Source organism: Aethalodelphis obliquidens, unplaced genomic scaffold (assembly GCF_003676395.1).
Source record: "Aethalodelphis obliquidens isolate GAN/ISIS:26980383/991018 unplaced genomic scaffold, ASM367639v1 scaffold23, whole genome shotgun sequence".
NCBI lineage: Eukaryota > Metazoa > Chordata > Mammalia > Artiodactyla > Delphinidae > Aethalodelphis > Aethalodelphis obliquidens.
This window is the reverse complement of record NW_020837967.1, coordinates 23,886,093-23,903,235: the sequence shown is the minus strand read 5'-3', so window position 1 is coordinate 23,903,235 and position 17,143 is coordinate 23,886,093. Positions and strand designations below refer to the sequence as shown.

The 17,143-nt window shown below is 51.7% G+C and overlaps 1 long non-coding RNA gene across 6 annotated transcripts in view; it reads right to left on the bottom strand.

Annotated features, from left to right (window-relative positions):
* Positions 1–14,681: 14,681 nt before the first annotated feature.
* The window catches only part of LOC113628407 (uncharacterized), a 9,586-nt gene continuing 7,124 nt past the window's right edge, over positions 14,682–17,143 (bottom strand). For 4 of the 6 annotated variants that reach the window (XR_003436050.1, XR_003436053.1, XR_003436049.1 and 1 more), the window contains 3 exons: positions 16,862–16,953; positions 15,029–16,386; positions 14,682–14,740 (listed from right to left, as the gene is read on the bottom strand). This is a non-coding gene — a long non-coding RNA (uncharacterized LOC113628407). Of the gene's footprint in view, positions 14,741–15,028; positions 16,387–16,771; positions 16,954–17,143 lie in introns of all 6 variants that reach the window. The other 2 variants (XR_003436051.1, XR_003436052.1) reach the window with 2 other exon arrangements.

Here is a 17,143-nt window from a genome sequence, read left to right as displayed (position 1 = left end):
TTTCTGTGAAATCCAGACTAGGAGAGGACAGAGGCGTGATGACCTGGCAGGGGGCATGGGCGGCACAGTGGAGGAAGGAGCTGGACGGCCACAGGCCATCTTCCTGATGATACAAGCACGTGGCCATCACAGGGGCCAATGTTGTCACGTGGAGAAACGCCAGCACATCACAGAATGACGTGTGTGGTCCTCAGTATGCGAGACACGGAGACACCTCCTTGGGAAGCTGCGGGCATTTCCTATTGGCCTGTTCACTCCTAAGATCTGAATCCATCATCCATCTTTCTAGCACAGCAAACTGCAGCACCTCCAGAAACCTACACGTGGGAGAGGACTGTGGGAGGCCGCTGTGCTCGGAGCCCAACCTGCAGGCATCCCACAGTCACTGCAAGAGCCAGAGGGCAGACAAGTAAGAACAGAGGCTCCGAGGGGCCATCAGAGCGTCCAGCCGTCGGGGGAAGGGCAGGGCTCCGGCGACGGCACGGCCATCGGTCCCTCCAGCCAGGCCATTCTTCTAGGGAGCCTGACACAGGCACACACTGCCCTGGGGGACACCCGAGCGTCTACAACAGCTGGTCCCCCGTGATGACAGCAGCCAGACAGCTGGAGAAGAGAGACTACGCGGAGGGTGAGGCCAGGCCTGCAGGAGCCAGGACGGTGGGGAGGCTGCCGCTGCCTGCCCGGGGGTCCAGAATATGGTCTTTGTGCCATATTCTCATCTTGCAAAGAAGAGGGGACGCGGGGAGGGGAAGGGTGAGGTGGGACGAAGTGAGAGAGTGGCATGGACATACATACACTACCAAATGTAAAACAGCTAGTGGGAAGCAGCCGCATGGCACAGGGAGATCAGCTCGGTGCTTTGTGACCACCTAGAGGGGTGGGACAGGGAGGGTGGGAGGGAGACGCAAGAGGGAGGAGATATGGGGATATATGTATATGTATAGCTGATTCACTTTGTTATACAGCAGAAACTAACACAACAATGTAAAGCAATTATACTCCAATAAAGATGTAAAATATAAAGTGCACAGTCATTCTCTTTTGTTCCTCAACATTTATCAGTCTCGGAGGGCTGCCTACTTTCACAGAGTCACTCAAGGACAGTGACTCAAAGTGGAACTCAGGGGCTTCCCTGGTGGTGCAGTGGTTAAGAACCCACCTGCCAATGCAGGGGACACAGGTTCGAGCCTGGTCCGGGAGGATCCCACATGTTGTGGAGCAACTAAGCCCGTGCGCCACAACTACTGAGCCTGCGCTCTAGAGCCCGCGAGCCACAACCACTGAGCCTGCATGCCTAGAGCCCGTGCTCCACGACAAGAGAAGCCACCGCTGTGAGAAGCCCGTGCACCACTACGAAGACCCAACGCAGCCAAAAATAAATAAACTAAAATAAATGCTAAAATATATAATAATGATTAATTTTTTAAAAAAGAAAAGTGGAACTTGGCTGCCCTGGGTTTATTTCTCCGTTTCTGTCATTTCCCCTCTGGGACAAACCTAGATCAGTGACTGTGGCAATTTCCTGAGCAGAGATGCTGGGGCCCCGGGGGCTCCCTCATCTGAGCCCTCAGCCTCCCTCACTCAGGTGTTAGATTTATCCACAAAAATCACCTTCCTGTGCATCTGTGGACTGATACGTAAATGCAGCGTCACCTCCGCGTGGGCTCCTGGAGACCTTGGCGTTAGACTGACTTTAACGACGAAGGAAAGGAACACAATCCATGTAGGGGCCCAGGAACATCTCAGAAATGTTCTTTCTTCCCAGGGCAGCCGCGCCGTGACGACATTTACGCAAAATGAGGCAGTGTTTTTTGGGAAGCTTGGGTCTCCGGCTCTGTGTCACAGAAGGAAATTAGCTCAATCTAATTACACGTAACAAGTGGCTGCGCGAATCGCTGCGTGTACAGCCACCCCAAGGGTCCTTTGTCGGCTCCCTGCCTCTACCCATTCCCATAAGACCACCCTTCGGGGGCCGACACACCTCCTTCAGGGCCATCCCCAGAAGGGAGCCAGCTGTGACCCAGGCTTCCTCTGCTGTTTGCTTATCTTGGTGACTGTTGTGAGCCCCACCAGTGGATTTCAGCCCCTGGTGCAGAACTGGTGCTGCAGAAATAAACAGCCCAGACAGCTTCTCAGGAGGAGGGCTCCCTGCCCACCGACCCAGAGCACACGGGGCCTCCGTGGGCACAGCTGCTCACCTGGCACAGCCTGCAGCCTCCCCATCCAGGGAGGCCCAGCCTGGGAAGCCATGGTACAAACATGCCGCTGATACCCCAGTTCCCCCAGAAGCCTGCTCCAGGGCTGTGGTGCCATGGGGTCCCCTCCTGCTTGGGCTGAAGCCGCCCTTGGATCCCCAAACCCCCAAGACACTGGGTTCCTGGGCCCAGTCATTCCTGGCCTGGCGCCTGCCTGTGAGCTCAGCTTCTGTCTGCATTTGCCCAGTCCTACTTCTCCAGCACTTTCTGGGCCAGGCCCTGCACGGTGCTGGAGATTCAGAAATAAGACACGGCCACTGCCCTTCAGGGAGCTCACGATCTCGTTACTTCAAAGGAGAAGACAGGCCCCCGCTCTTGCCCTGCCCCGCCCATCCAGGGCTATCCTGCAGAGTCCTGTTCCCCTCCTTTTCCAAACTCAGAAACATCTTTAGACGCGACAGCTTTCCAACTGCCGAGCCAAACATACGAGATGCTTCAGGCCTCTGTCTTCACCCTGAAAAGCACCACGTCAGCACTTCCCAAAATGAGAGAAAAGCAACAGCTAAATATAAGCTCCTGAGGAACAGACGGTAGGTTGGTGGGAACGAGGTGTCCCAGGTTTACTCCTATCCGAAAGCCACTTGCGCATAAAAGGTGAGGGAGCAGTGGCGCTGGCCCCGCTCCCGGCTCTGCGGGCCGGGCTGGGCTGAGCGCTAAGCCCAGGCTGAGAAGTGCTGAGAATCTTCAGGTAGAGCTGACAGGCCTGGGTGAGGAAGGCCGTTTCTTGAACTGGCCTTATTCACACTTAATAACTTTGGTTTGTCCGTGGACAATAGTGACACTTATTTCGCTAGAAGACACAAGATGCACAGACTACGGTCAGCGTCTGTTACAGGCCCGGGGCACGATCGTGCGCATCCTCAGGTGGGGGTGGGGTGCGAGGGGGGATCCCAGGAATCCAGGAAGCACTGGGTGGTTGTGAAGGGGCGCGGCTGCCCCTCTGACCTACGGTCACCCGTCCTCACCAACGGGGGTGTTCACACCCCAACAGGAGAACAGGACGCCCGCAACGTGCCCACGCGGCTACAGAATTAGCCCGCCGTCCCCGGCGCCCCTCCCCTTTCCGCGGAGAGGCAGGAGCCGCCAGCGGGCGAGAGGAAGCGAGGGTGCGGGTTGCGGGGTGGCCAGTGCCTGCGCTCAAGGTCCCACTTCGTCACTCACTAGCTAGCGGTGTGCAGCTCAGTCCCCCGTCTGTGAAAGGGGGCTGAGGGTGCGGCACGACCCCTCCCTGCCTTGGCCGGCGTGGGGGTGGGGGACGTTGGCCCTCCCCGCCGGCCCGGTGCCTCCCTCCAGGCCCCGCCCCCCAGCGCCGGGGCCTTCAGCCCGCAGAGAAGGCCCGGCTGCGCGGAGAAGCCGACGGAGCCTCGCCCCGCCCCGCCCCGCCCCGCCCCGCCCCCGCCCCACTGCGGCCCCGCCTCCTCCTCGACCCCGCGCCCCGCGCCCCGCCCCCCATCAGTCACGGGCCTGTGTGGCCGCCCCGCGGCCTTCGACTGGACCGAGCGTAGGACAGCCCCGAACAAAGGGCGGAGGTGCTGGCCCAGGGCAGGACTACGAGGGACAGGAACGCTGGGGGTGCTGGGCCGTGGGCGCGGGTCCCCAGACCCTGCCCCCGCCAACCTGGCCTGGTCCCGCAGCCCCCCGAGCCTGGGTCTCCTTGTCTGGCCGGGGGCAAGGGGGTGTTTGGGCGGGTCCCAGGAAGGATGGGCGAAGCCTGATCCTCCGCCGAGCCCCCGGCTCTGTGCGCCCCGGGCTGGGAAGGTCCCCGTGCCTCCGTGGGGCACCCAGGCCGTTCTCCTCACGCTGTGAAGCGTCATTTCAGCCTCCCCAGGGCAGGGGGTTTGCCCCGTGGGGCGGGCACCGTGACTTCATCTGCTGCTCAGGCAGCGGGAGGGACGATGCCTCGTTGTTTCCTCCCCAAGAGCAGACAGAATGAAGCACGTTCAGGGCACTGGACCTGGAAACGGGTTCCCAGAAATCGTGCTGTTTTCTCTGCCCCCCCCCACCCCGTCTTCGCCTTTCTCCTCTTCCTTCCAGCAGCGAGGGGCGTGGTGCAGGGGTCCCAGATCCACCTGCGAATCCTGAGTCTTCAGGAAGTGACCACGTGGAACCGACTGCGGCTTGCACTGTACAACCCCTTTGATCAAGCATCTTACAGACAGACATACCTGAGGATATGTGTACAAGGTTGTTTCTTGCAACGTTATTGACGTTAGTGACAATAAAAGGAAATAACCTACATATTCTGTTGGGGAATGGTAGAAGAAAGTACAGTGCATTCAACTATGAAATCCATACTTTGAGCTGTTATGCAGTTATCACAAAGAACAGGTTAGAGCCACATACAGTTACCGGTAAACAGAGTCGTTATGTATTGGAAACAAGCAAACTGCAGAAAAAATATTTTATCTCTAAAATGTAGGTCTGATGAAAAAAAAATTAAAAGTGGCTGGGGAGACAGAAAGGTTTGTATATTTTTCATGTCTCTCAAAGACATGAAAGAATACACATCACACTGTCCGGTTTCCTTGGAGGCCTAGAGCTTTTCTCTATGTATCTTTGTACTGCCTGATGCGTTGTAAGCAAGTATTTTGAAATTTTAAAAAATCAGTATAGAAAAGGAGAACAGAAAAATCCATGTCGGAGGCCGAGTGCCGTTCCCTCAGTAATCATGTATTGCTTCTCGCACAATAACAGATCCGCAGATATTTAGCTGGGTTTGAGGCCACGTTTCTCTGCCTTCCTGCAGCCCGCTGACGGCCGGCCTATAGAGAGTGAGGAAGGGACGTTTGTAGTTGCTGGGACAAGATCCCTTAAAGGTGGGGGTCGTGCATCTCCTTCCCACATCCTCCATCCTGCTCTGGGGTTGTGGACGAGCCAGCAGAAGCTCACCTTCGACCCTGAGGCTGAAAACCACACCCTCTGGACAGCTGAGCAGGCGTGGTGGAGAGCCAGGCTTAGGGAGGCCCGGAGCCATCACACTGCCCTGAAGCGCCTTCCTCCAGGCTTCGACATCAAAGGGAAAGAAACTTTGGTCTTGTTCAAGCTACTATTATTTGGAGTCTTCTGCGTGCAGCAAATAAGCCCTCCTTCGTGTAAGACACAGAAAAAGTAGACTTCTTCCTGGTCATGAGATTCTGCTGCGACGCCACACCCAGGACCACACGGGAGCAGACCGGGTTCCACAGGAGGGAGAGCAGCCTGAAGCCCAGAGCCGCTCAGAGCCTCACGGAGGTGAGTCACTCACAGCAGGTGACGGGCGCACCAGGCCCGGACCTCTGGACTGGAACCCGGCCCTGCGCGGTGCTGAACTCAGTTCTGGCCGCAGGACCTCCATGGCAGAGAGGCCTGGCTGCAAGAGAGACAGCTCGGGATATGAGCAGCCTGTCCTCCTCCCAGGGCCGCACCGGGAGCCCTGGGGTCAAGTTTCTGGAGGAAAGGCAGTCCTGGGGTGAGGTTTAGCAAAACCTGAGTTTTCGCTCTTTCACGTCAAGCCCCTCGGCTGCCATTCTGGCCGTCGGTGTTAAGGCCTGGCCCCCTCTCCGGTGGAAGGAACTGCCTTGGGTGCTGGAGGGAAAAGTCTTGCTCCCTCCTTGCAGTGGCTTTTTGGGGTGCTCCCCATCGGCTCAGGTTTCTGGAGTGACAGTGAAAGAAGGGAGGGACACAAAGGCCCAGAATCCAGGACCGCACCTGCTTGTCTGTCTTCATCAAGCAATGCAGCCTCGTAAGTCTAACTGCCAACATTCCCTGACCTGGGTTTTGCATCACACTTTCAAATTCTCTGGAAAGAATCTGATTAACCGATGCCATGTGGTGCCCCAGGATCCCACATCCTACGTGGACTGTGGGCTGTTCTTCGAGAGCCTTCCAAGGGGAGAAGGCAAAACGTTAAATCCCACCACTGCAGGCAGCCCAGTGGAGTCGTAGGGGAAGCACTGTTCCCGTGGCTTCAGTGGACAAACACGATCATGGCCTCCTCGTCTGTCACTTGGGTGGCAAAATCAGCTTCAGGCCGGCCACTGGAGCATAGAGTAAAAATGCGATCATCCGTATCCAGCCCATTTGACGTTTGTGACTTTTTAAACAGGGGCTATGCTGTTTACCCTTGCACCATCTCTCTTTCTCAAAACACAAACTGATAATATAAAGAAGATTGTGATAATATTAATCTTTTTTTTTTTTCGCGGTACGTGGGCCTCTCACTGCTGTGGCCTCTTCCGTTGCGGAGCACAGGTTCCAGACGCGCAGGCTCAGCGGCCATGGCTCATGGGCCCAGCCGCTCTGCAGCATGTGGGATCTTCCCGGACCGGGGCACGAACCCGTGTCCCCTGCATCGGCAGGTGGACTCCCAACCACTGCGCCACCAGGGAAACCCTAAGCTATTTTTTTTAACTGAAATCTTCAAGCTCTCATATGAATATCAGCAATTAATATGCTAATTACAAAGGGTGCTTCCCTAATCATAAAAGCAAGTCTAACAAGAATTCGTTAACCGTTGCATCTTCTTTTAATTGCTTGCAAGTGACAAGACAGAACTTATTTTGAAATTTTTTTTTATTTAGTTTTATCACAAATTTGAGACCAGCTTCTCTTCCTCTCGTGCCTTCCAGGTTACTGGGATTAAGACGGTATCCCAGTCACATCACCCCTAGAAATTCCATTGGAAACTGGGTCTGAGTGCGTTTGTGGGTGGGCAGGGAGGACCAGTCTGGACCTCGTAACATCCCATTCTACAGGGAATGGCCATGCTGGGCTCCATCCATCAATACGGTCTTTCTATGTGTTCCCACTCTAGAATTTTAGGTAGGTCAGTTCACGTGAGAAAGCCAGTACCAGGCAAACATGGTCCATCGCAACTCACCTGCTGAGGGCTCCGGGTTCCCCGGTAAAGCTGGAAGGAACCATCAGACTCCTTTAAGGACGCTCCATTTCTCAGCTACTGCTTATCAGCTGAACCCAGGCTGCATTCATTTTCTGCGCTGCATGACAAATTACCACAAACTTAATGGCTTAAGATAACATGGGCTCATTATCTCAGACTTTCCGTGCACAGGAGTCTGGACTGAGTCCTCACCAGGAGGCTCCGCTGGGGAAGAATCTGCCCCCAGGCTCATTCAGTGTCCTGACAGGCTTCCTTTGCTCGGCTGTGCTGAGGGCCCAGCTCCATGCTGGCTGTTGGCTGGGGGCACCCCCGGGTGCTAGAGGCTGCCCACGGTTCTTTGACGTGCGAGCTTCTCCAACACGGCTGCATCTTTCATTAAGCTCATAAGGAGAGTCTCTAGCCCCTGTTTGCTGAGAGGGAGTCTTGTGTAATGTAACCTAATCATAGGAGCGATGTTTTGTTACCTTTATCATATTCTGTAGATAGAAGCACAGGTCCTGCTCACCCTCAGAGGGGGATCATACGAGCTCATGGACACCAGGAGGCAGGGGTCCCAGCAGCCACCCTGAAGTCTCTCCACCACACAGCCTTCGGCATTTTCCCCATCCCCTAAATCTGGGCTTGCCCTGTGACCTGCTTTGGCCAGTAGAAGGTGGCTGATGTGACCAACTGTCAGTTGCCAGCCTAGGCCTTGGGAGGCCTTGTCCTCTCTTTCTCTCTGAAACATTTTAGGCTAGCATGAAAGCAAGCCCGGGTTAGCCTGCTGGAAGGTGAGAGATGCATGGAGATTAGTCATCCTAGCACATGCAAAGGCCCTGAGGCCCAAGGATGTTTGACATGTGTGAAGATCAGACAGGAGGCCAGACTGAGGGAACAGTGGTAAGAAATGAGGCTGGAGAAGCAGCTAGGAGCCTGAAAAGCCGTGATGAGGACTTTGAGTTTTATTCTAAATGCATGACAGCAACAAATGAACAAATGAGTAAACAAACACAGGAGTGAATGGTCAACCAGGGAGAAGGAAAGTGTGCACGGTCCCTAACAGATAAATCAAGCAGCCATTGCCATGGACAGCTTGTCTGGGATTTGAAACTCAAAGAAGAGCACATCCCATACTTCTCTGTGACAGGCTCAGCTCACAGTGAACGGAGCCCCGGCACCACGTAACCTGATCTCTGTTGCTTTCTTTCCTGGCTCTGGATCCCCAGTGAGCATCGGATTAGCTCTGATATTGATTATTAACTTTATTATTATATATGTTGTGTCCCCAGTAGCAGATTTATAATTAGTTTTAGTGTTTGTCTTTTAAATATTATAGAAAATAAAAAATGGAGTTACAAACCAAAATTGCAATAATGATGAAGTTTATGTTTGCCCATATATTTACCTTTATTGGGGATCTCATATCACTTTGTGCTACTGTCTAAAGTCCTTTCATTTCAACTTGAAGGACTCTCTTCAGAATTTCTTGTAGAGCAGGTCTAGTGGCAATGAACTCCTTCAGCTTTTGTTTATCTGAGAATGTCTTAATTTCTCCCTCATTTTTGAAGAACAGTTTAGCCAGATATATAATTCTTGGTTGACAATTTTTTTTTTCTTTCAGCATTTTAAACAAATTATACTATTGCCTCTGACCTCCATGACTTCTAATGATAAATCAGCTAAAAATCTTGTTGAGGATCCCTTGTACGTGACAAGTTACTTTTCTCTTGCTGTGTTCAAGATTCTGTCTCTGGCTGTCGACAGTTTGATTATGTGTCTCAGGATGGATCTCTCTGGGTTCTTCCTACTTAGAGTTTACGGAGCTTCTTGAATTCATGTCTTCTTTCAAATTTGGGAAGTTTTCAACCACTAGTTCTCCATATAATCATTCTGCCTCTTTCTCTGTCTCTTCTTCTGAAACTCTCATAAGGCATAAGTTGTTGCATTTCATGGCATTCCACAAATCCCTTATGGTCCGTGCATTTTTATTCATTCTTTTTCCCTGCTTCTCAGACTCAATACTTTTATTTTTTTATTTATATATTTTTATAAATTTGTTTGTTTTTATTTTTGGCTGTGTTGGGTCTTCGTTGCTGTGCGCAGGCTTTCTCTAGTTGTGGCGAGCGGGGGCTACTCTTCATTGCGGTGCGTGGGCTTCTCATTGTCGTGGCTTCTCTTGTTGCAGAGCACGGGCTCTAGGCACACAGGCTTCAGTAGTTGTGGCTCGTGGGCTCTAGGGCGCAGGCTCAGTAGTTGTGGCATATGGGCTTAGTTGCTCTGTGGCATGTGGGATCTTCCCGGGCCAGGGATTGAACCTGTGTCCCCTTCATTGGCAGGCAGATTCTTAACCACTGCGCCACCAGGTAAGCCCTCAGACTCAATACTTTTAATCATTCTATCTTCAAGTTCACTGATTGTTTTTTCTGTTTGTTCCAATTTGTTGCTGAACCCCTCTAGTGAATTTTTTATATAAATTATTGTACTTTTCAGCTCAAAATTTTTTGTTTGGTTCCTTTTTGTAATTTCTTTCTCTTTGTTAATATTCTCATTTTGTTCACATATGGATTTCCTAATTTCCTTTTGTTCTTTGCCCATGTTTTCCCTAGAGAGTTGGTTTAAAGGCTTTATCTAGTAATTCTGATGCCTGGGTTTCTTCAGGGACAGCTTCTGTCAATTAATTTTGTTCCTTTGAATGGGCCATGTGTTCCTGACTCTTTTTATGCCTTGTGATTTCTTTTGTTGTTGTTGAAAACTGTGCATTTGACTACTATAATGTGGTAACTCTGGAAATCAGATTCTACTTCTTCCCCTTCCTCAGGGTTTGCTGGTTTTCTCTCTCCTTTCTCTTCCTTCCTTCCTTCCTTCTTCCCTCTCTTCCTATGGTTATTGTTGAAGCCTATAGTAGTACATTTATGATACTTTTCCAAAATATTTTTGCAAAGATTATATGCCTTATCACGTGTAATCACTGAAGTTTCTATTTCTTCTGCTTGTGTTCAGCTAGGATCTTGACAGAGATTTCCTGAAATGCCAGGAGCTCAACCAAACACACAAACAAAACCACCAAAAGTAGATTCCCAAATGAGAGAACAGCCACCTTTCCTAGCCTTTGCAGACTGGCTCTGTTCTAGGGACACTCCTTCACCACTTACCTAGGCTTCCTTTGAGCCTAAGGAACAGCCCAATGTAAATGCTTAAGCTCTTCTCAGGGTTTTTCTGAGCATGTACCTTCCCTGAATACGCACATGTGTTTCTAAATTCTCCTGGACACAAGGCTACTTTTAAATGTCCTAATTTCCAAAAGCATCTAACTTCAGCTTCTCCTCCTGACCTTAGATGGTCCACCGTATGTCTCCACCCAGATATCTTTCAGTTTGTAGTTGCCTTGTAGCTTTTACAAGCTATACCCGCCTGCATTTCAAGTTGTGTGGAACAGGGACTAGTGACTTGCATCATTCCTCCAGGTATACCCTTTCCGGCTTGAGGAAGAAAACTGGAAACAGGTCTGCCACCTTCTTAAGACCAAAATCACCATTGTGCTGGGAGGGGTGACGTGGGCTGGAGCTAGAGTGAGTAAAAATATCACATCATTTTCCCACCATTTTGAGAATGGATTTTTTTTGGAGGGCATTTGCTTCGTTGCTGTAAACATTTGACTGTTTTCTAGAGCTCCTGCAAAGTTGTTTAAGACAGCTTCCATTTCTTTTTGCTGTTGTTTGGGGGTGTGTGTATGTGTGTGTGTGTTTCTGTGGGGAAATGAGAACTTGGAACTTCCTGGTCTACAATTTGCTGATGTCACTCTCTGCTGCGTGACTCTGGACACAGGTGCTGAGGACCTGAATCAGGCAGAACAGCTGTCCTACAAATGGAAAGGAAAAAGCTAAGCTCACCACTGAGTTCAACAAATATTTATGAAGCACTTACTGTCTGCAAGGCACAGTTGCAGGTGCTGGCATCTAGAGCAGCAGTTGCAAAGGACATGAGATACTTTTATTCATTTATTATTTTACATAACAAACACACTGTGCTCCATCCATACACCAAGCACTGATGACACAGCAGTAAGTAATGTGAGCATCATCCCTGCTGCCACAGAGCTTGGGATCTAAGTAGACGTGAGTTTGTGCTAAACCATTAAAGAGTAGAAATGGGATGTATTACTGCCAAACTACTAGAGAAGAGAAAACTGGAAGGAAACTTGTCTTTAGACATTCAGGGAAGCGGTGCTAGAGGAAAAGACAGCAGTGAGGAGATCCAGGCCACTGCAGTGCCACGTGACGCAGGGGATGATGCTGGAGTACAAGGTGTGCGGGGGCTTCTCAGGGGCAAGTGTAACTTGGCAGAGTCTTAAAGGTGCACGTGAGGTAATCAGGCGAGAGGTAGCAAAGGTGTTCTAGGCAGATGAAAAAATACGTGCAAAGACAGAGAGTAAAGACAGTGTGTGGCATATCTGAATATAACTAAAAGAGGTCCGTTTGGGTCAGCTCGTTGAGATTTTAAGTACTGAGAGCTGAGCCAGGAAAGGAGAGCAGAACCGAGGTCAGGCAGGATATTTTAAGCCACATGAAGCAGTTTAAAATTATCATAAGAGTGATGGGAGCCACTGAAGGGTTAATAAAGGAAGTGACATGAAGAGACGGGGATTCTAGAAAGCTGAACTTGGCTGTCCTGCAGATGATAAACCAGAGGCCCGTTCGGGGCTGTTGCAGGAATATACTCAATAGATGGCGGTGATGTCGACTTGGGTCGTGACAGTGAGAACAGAAAAAAGGGACTGGGGTGATTAGGAAATTAAAGACATATCTTGGAGATCGATTGGACTGAGAACAGAAGAAAAGGAAGAAGACGAAAATAAGTTCCAGGTTTCTGGCTTGAGCAACTGATGGATTGGGTGTTATTTACTGAAATCGTCTTAGGAGTTGTTGGTGTCCTGCCTGGATGACTCCACGGCCAGCGAACCTAACTGCGAACCACCAGAAAATTGTCCTCAGCTGAACGGGAGCCAGGGGCCCCTTACACAGGGAGTCGCACGCCCCACCCCACTCCAGAAACCTGCAGCTAGTGACCAGCTGACACGAGGGTGCAAAGGCCTGGCTCCTCTGCTTCCAGGTGGGATTGGTTCTGTGGTGCAGGCCACGCCCCAGGGCTACCCAAGAGACCAAGCTGCATCTGGGTCCACGTGAGACCCCCTCCACGCCTTGGTCCTCTCCCGCTCACCCTACTTCCCTTACACTCCCTTTCTCCTAAGAGTCCTCCCTCAGTAAATCACAGTAACCCAAATCCCTGCCTCAGACTCTGCTTGAAGGATGCTTACCTAAGACCGTTGGTACCAAGAGTACACTCCAGAGGAAACTGTGATTCCGGAGTTGACCACTTGCCACCTAGCTGGCAATGAGGACCCTCATCACGGGTGGTCGAGTGGGAGTACTGAAAGACCCTGGCCTGATGTAGCAGAGTAATTGCTGAGACCTTCACTGGGGGGTGAGCTGAAAGGGAATACAGGTTGAAAGAGATGTAGTTTACTGCAATATCTCTGGCACATGGGAGGTACGGGGCAAAGAGTCATTAAAGGATGGTGGGGTTGGTGGCCATTGCTGACCATCAGCTGAGGCATTGAAAAGAGAAAAGGACAGGCGTGGGGGAAATCAATGACTAATCCAAGGCCTCTGTGAGAGACAGAGGCTTCGTTGGCACTGTTAAAAGACATCTCCTGGAGCCAGAAGGTAGACCAAGCTGAGAACCAAACTCAAGACCTTCAGAAAAGCGACTCTCTTCCATCCACGTCGGGGCCTGATACAGACTGGGAGGGACTGAGGGACTGAAAGGGGGGAGTGGGTATTTCTGGGTGGATGCACTGGAGAGCCCTGAAGCCCCCAGATTCCCCTGAACCTCCTGAGTTTGCAGAAGCGGCCCCTCCACCTCCTTAAAGGAGAGCAGCCTTTCCTCGTACATTCTGCACCAGCCTCCAACGAGGCAAAAGCCGCCACAATGATGACTGCGCTCTGAGGGTCTCCCCTCTCCCCTTCTTGCTGGCCACCGGACCAATGACTAGGGTCAGGGTCAGGAGAACCCGGGTGAGGGCTCTGTCACTGGGCCTGAGAAGGGGGAAGCATTCTATACCAGAGGAGCCGCAGGACTGGGTGACCGTGCAAGGGCAGGAGCTGCAAGTGTGTGCTGGGGGCGCGTCTGAAGAACGCCGGCTCACGGAGGGAAGGGTCCAAGTCAGGGCACGTTCATTAATACGGAACTATTCTCCTGGAACAAGCATTTCACATGATGGGCAAGGGCCTAGGGGCGGGATGAGAGAGGAAAGTCCTGATGGCTCTTACAAGCTTGGAAAAAACAATACCAGGATCACTGTGCTCAACCATGGAAGGAGGGGTCAAAAGGCTACAGACATGGATGCACTAGGACTAATCTACCGTGAGGCCGGACACACCAGCTGACCCTCCCTCAGAAGGGTCTGAGGGACAGGCATCCGCGCAGGTGTTGAGGAGAGAGTGCCGGGAGAGCACCACCATCATTAAGATGCTTCAGTCAGTGGTGACCCCTCTGTAGTCCGGGGCCGATGACAAGAGACGTGGTTTAGTCTGGGCTTTTTGGTGGTAATGAGGATGATACTGGACCCTAGAATATCAAAGGCCAGTGGCAGCACTTAACCATGAGAAACAGGATAAAATTATTGTAACAGGCAGCAAAGGCAGAATGGCAACCAAAGACCCTGACCTGCGGGGAGCTGTGGGTGTGACTAATAGAACATGGCGCTCCCAGAGGCAAGACAGATGGACAGGCAGCAAAGTCTCTGCCTGGTACATATGTGTGAGCAAAAGAGGCCGAGAATAACAAGCACAAGGATGTCAGGAGACCCGGTGCAAAGTCACAGTCCTTTTCGCAGTTTCCAGATCTGAGCCCGTTTTCAGACCCACATCCATCAACTAAAGGAAAGGTTGGGTCACTCGTGATACCTCACTCTTTCCTCCAAAGGGACTTATGACCATTTACCCAGATACCCATACAGTGGGGAAAGGAGACTGCCCAGATCTTCTGAGGACTGTTGGATACAGGCTTTGAAATGATGGGGACCCAAAGTACCATTACGGCCCCTGTTAGACTAGAGTTGTATGATGATCTAGTAATAAAGGGCTCCAATCCATGTATGCCTCACTGTGGTCCACAAACCCACCTGTGGTCATTTTCCTGCTTCCCAAATGCACAATGGGAACGGATATTAGAAGTTGACAGAAATCTCACTGGTTCCTTGATCTATAGAGTAAACCCTAGGATAGTAAGAAAACTCAAGTACTAATAGGAGATGTATCTGTTTCTATCTATCTATCTATCTATTATATATCTATATCTAAAAGATTTATTATAAGGAACTGGCTTACCAATTTTGGGGGCTGAGAAGTCCCAAGACCTGCAGTCAACAGGCTGGAGTCGGAGGACTTCCCTGGCGGTCCAGTGGTTAAGACTTTGCCTTCCAGTGCAGGGGCTGCAGGTTTGATCCCTGGTCAGGGAGCTAAGATCCCACATGCCTCGTGGCCAAAAAACCAAAACAGAACACAGGAGCAATATTGTCACAAGTTCAATAAAGACTTTAAAAAATGGTCCACGTCAAAAAAAACACCTTTAGGGCTTCCCTGGTGGCGCAGTGGTTGCGAATCTGCCTGCCGATGCAGGGCACATGGGTTCGAGCCCTGGTCTTGGAAGATCCCACATGCCGCGGAGCGGCTGGGACCGTGAGCCACAGCTACTGAGCCTGCGCATCTGGAGCCTGTGCTCCGCCACAAGAGAGGACCGCGCACCGCGATGAAGAGTGGCCCTCGCTCGCCGCAACTAGAGAAAGCCCTCATGAAATGAGGACCCAACGCAGCCAAAATAAATAAATAAATTTAAAAAAAAAAAAAAAAAACACCTTTAAACAACAAGAACAAAAACAAGCCGGAGTCCCAGGAGATCTCATGGCACAGCTCTGGTCTGAGTCTGAAGTTCTGACACCAGAAGAGCCAATGGTGTGAGTTCCAACCCAACAGACTCAAGACGAGCCACTGTTTCAGTCCAAGTCCAAAAGCAGAAAAAGACCGATGTCCCCGCTCCACGGTCAGCGGGAGGACCCCCGTCACTCACAGAGGGGTAGCCCTTTTGTTCTCTTCAGGTCTTCCTTGGATCGCATGAGGCCCCCCCATATTAGGAAGGGCCACCTGCTTTGTTCAGTGGATTCAGATGCTGATCTCATCCAGAAACACCCTCGCAGACACACCTGGAATCATGTTTGACCCAATATCTGGGCACCCTGTCAAGTTGACACACAAAATTAACCATCGCAGTCACCCAGCTGGGACGTGGTGGATTCAGGATTAGAACTCCACGTTCAGAGGGATATGAAGATTTCAAGCTACAGGGAAATATCTGAGCTAGAGAGAGAGGCTGGGGAGCTGTCAACATGGTGGTGGTCACTGAAGCCACATGAGGAAATGAGCCAACCAAGGAGAACATGGGGTTTGTCAAGAGCAGATGGCCTGGACCCCAAACCTGGGGATGTGCAGCATCAGGTGCTGGGCTGAGCCGAGGGCACTAGGGCAGGATGGCCGGTGAGGCTGAGGGCACTAGGGCAGGATGGCCGGAGGGGTAGAAGGAAATCAGGAGAGAAGCTAAGGGGAGGCACGTTGGGCGGAAGAGGGGCTGTGATGGGGTTAGACAGGACTCGGGTATGGCCAGGGCCACGGAGTGTCCTGGGGACAGAGGGAACTTGGTGGGGGCCATGCCAGGGAGGCGGACACTAGCTTGCAGTGACTGAGGAACCCAAGAGTGTAAGGCAGGCTTGCGGGTATGTACAGGGGGAAGCAGGAGAGGGCTAAGAGCTGGAGACAGGCACTGGGAAAGGTTCATCAGTTTGTCTTTAAGATGGAGAGACCTCAGCATTTTGAGTTAGTGGGGTGTGAGACCAGCCAGGCTACCAGTCACGCCGGGGAGGGAGCCTCCAAGAAATGGGATGAGCCCAGGCTTTGAGTCGAGTCCCGCTCTCCTTTTCACCCCTCGGGCAGATGATTTTGCGTCTCCAGGCCTCATTTCTGTAACAGCCGACGTCAAAATCCTGTTGAGATGAAGTCACAGATGCATGTGAAGTCACTGGACCAACAATCATGGCGATTTCCAAACATGAAAGGCCAAAGCGACAGCTGAATGAAAGATACTCCCAAGCTTTTGGATCCCAAGAGTCTGGGAAATAGCGGCGTGGACGGCTGAATCAGGGAAAACCCAGCAGGAAGAGCTCTGGAGAAAAAAGAATGACAAGGTTGGTTTATGCAGGCTACCACTTGGGTCATGACAGGACGTCAAAAGTGGAAACACCTACAGATACGTGGAATTGGGGACCAGATGTGGGAGAGAATTCAGGGCTGGAGAGAGCGTGTTGGCTCCCCCAGGTGAGAGGCGAGAGGCGAGTCAACAGGGGCCTGTGTAATGCCTGACAGAGTCGCAGAGAACACCCACAGCTGCCCTGCGTTTAGCCACGACTTTGTGTCAGGCCCTTTCCCTACAGTACCTTCAACCCTTGGGATTAATCTGCACTTTACAGTTGAGAAAGTGGAGGCTCAGAGAGATCACCCAACAATAAATGATACAGCCCAGGATCAGACGGTCACTCTGGCTCCCAAACCTGCGTTCTATTCTTTCCACTATCTCACGCCGCTCCAGAGGATGGAGTCTCAGGGAGAACTCTGTTTAGGAGACGAAGGACACAGCTCACCGGACAGAAGGACGGGGAGCGGGTGTGCTGTTATTATGGAGGCCAAGGAAGGATAGTTTCAAGATGGTGGAGGTGGGACACAGCGCCAGACACTGCAAAGGGAGGAGAGAGAGTGAGAAGAGGAAACCTACTCGACGTGGTGAGAGGAGGGTTCCTAGGGGCTGTGGACCGTAGGAGGGGGCTCGTCGTTAAAAACAAAGGTGCTGGGCTTCCCTGGTGGCGCAGTGGTTGAGAGTCCGCCTGCTGATGCAGGAGACACGGGTTCGTGCCCCGGTCCGGGAA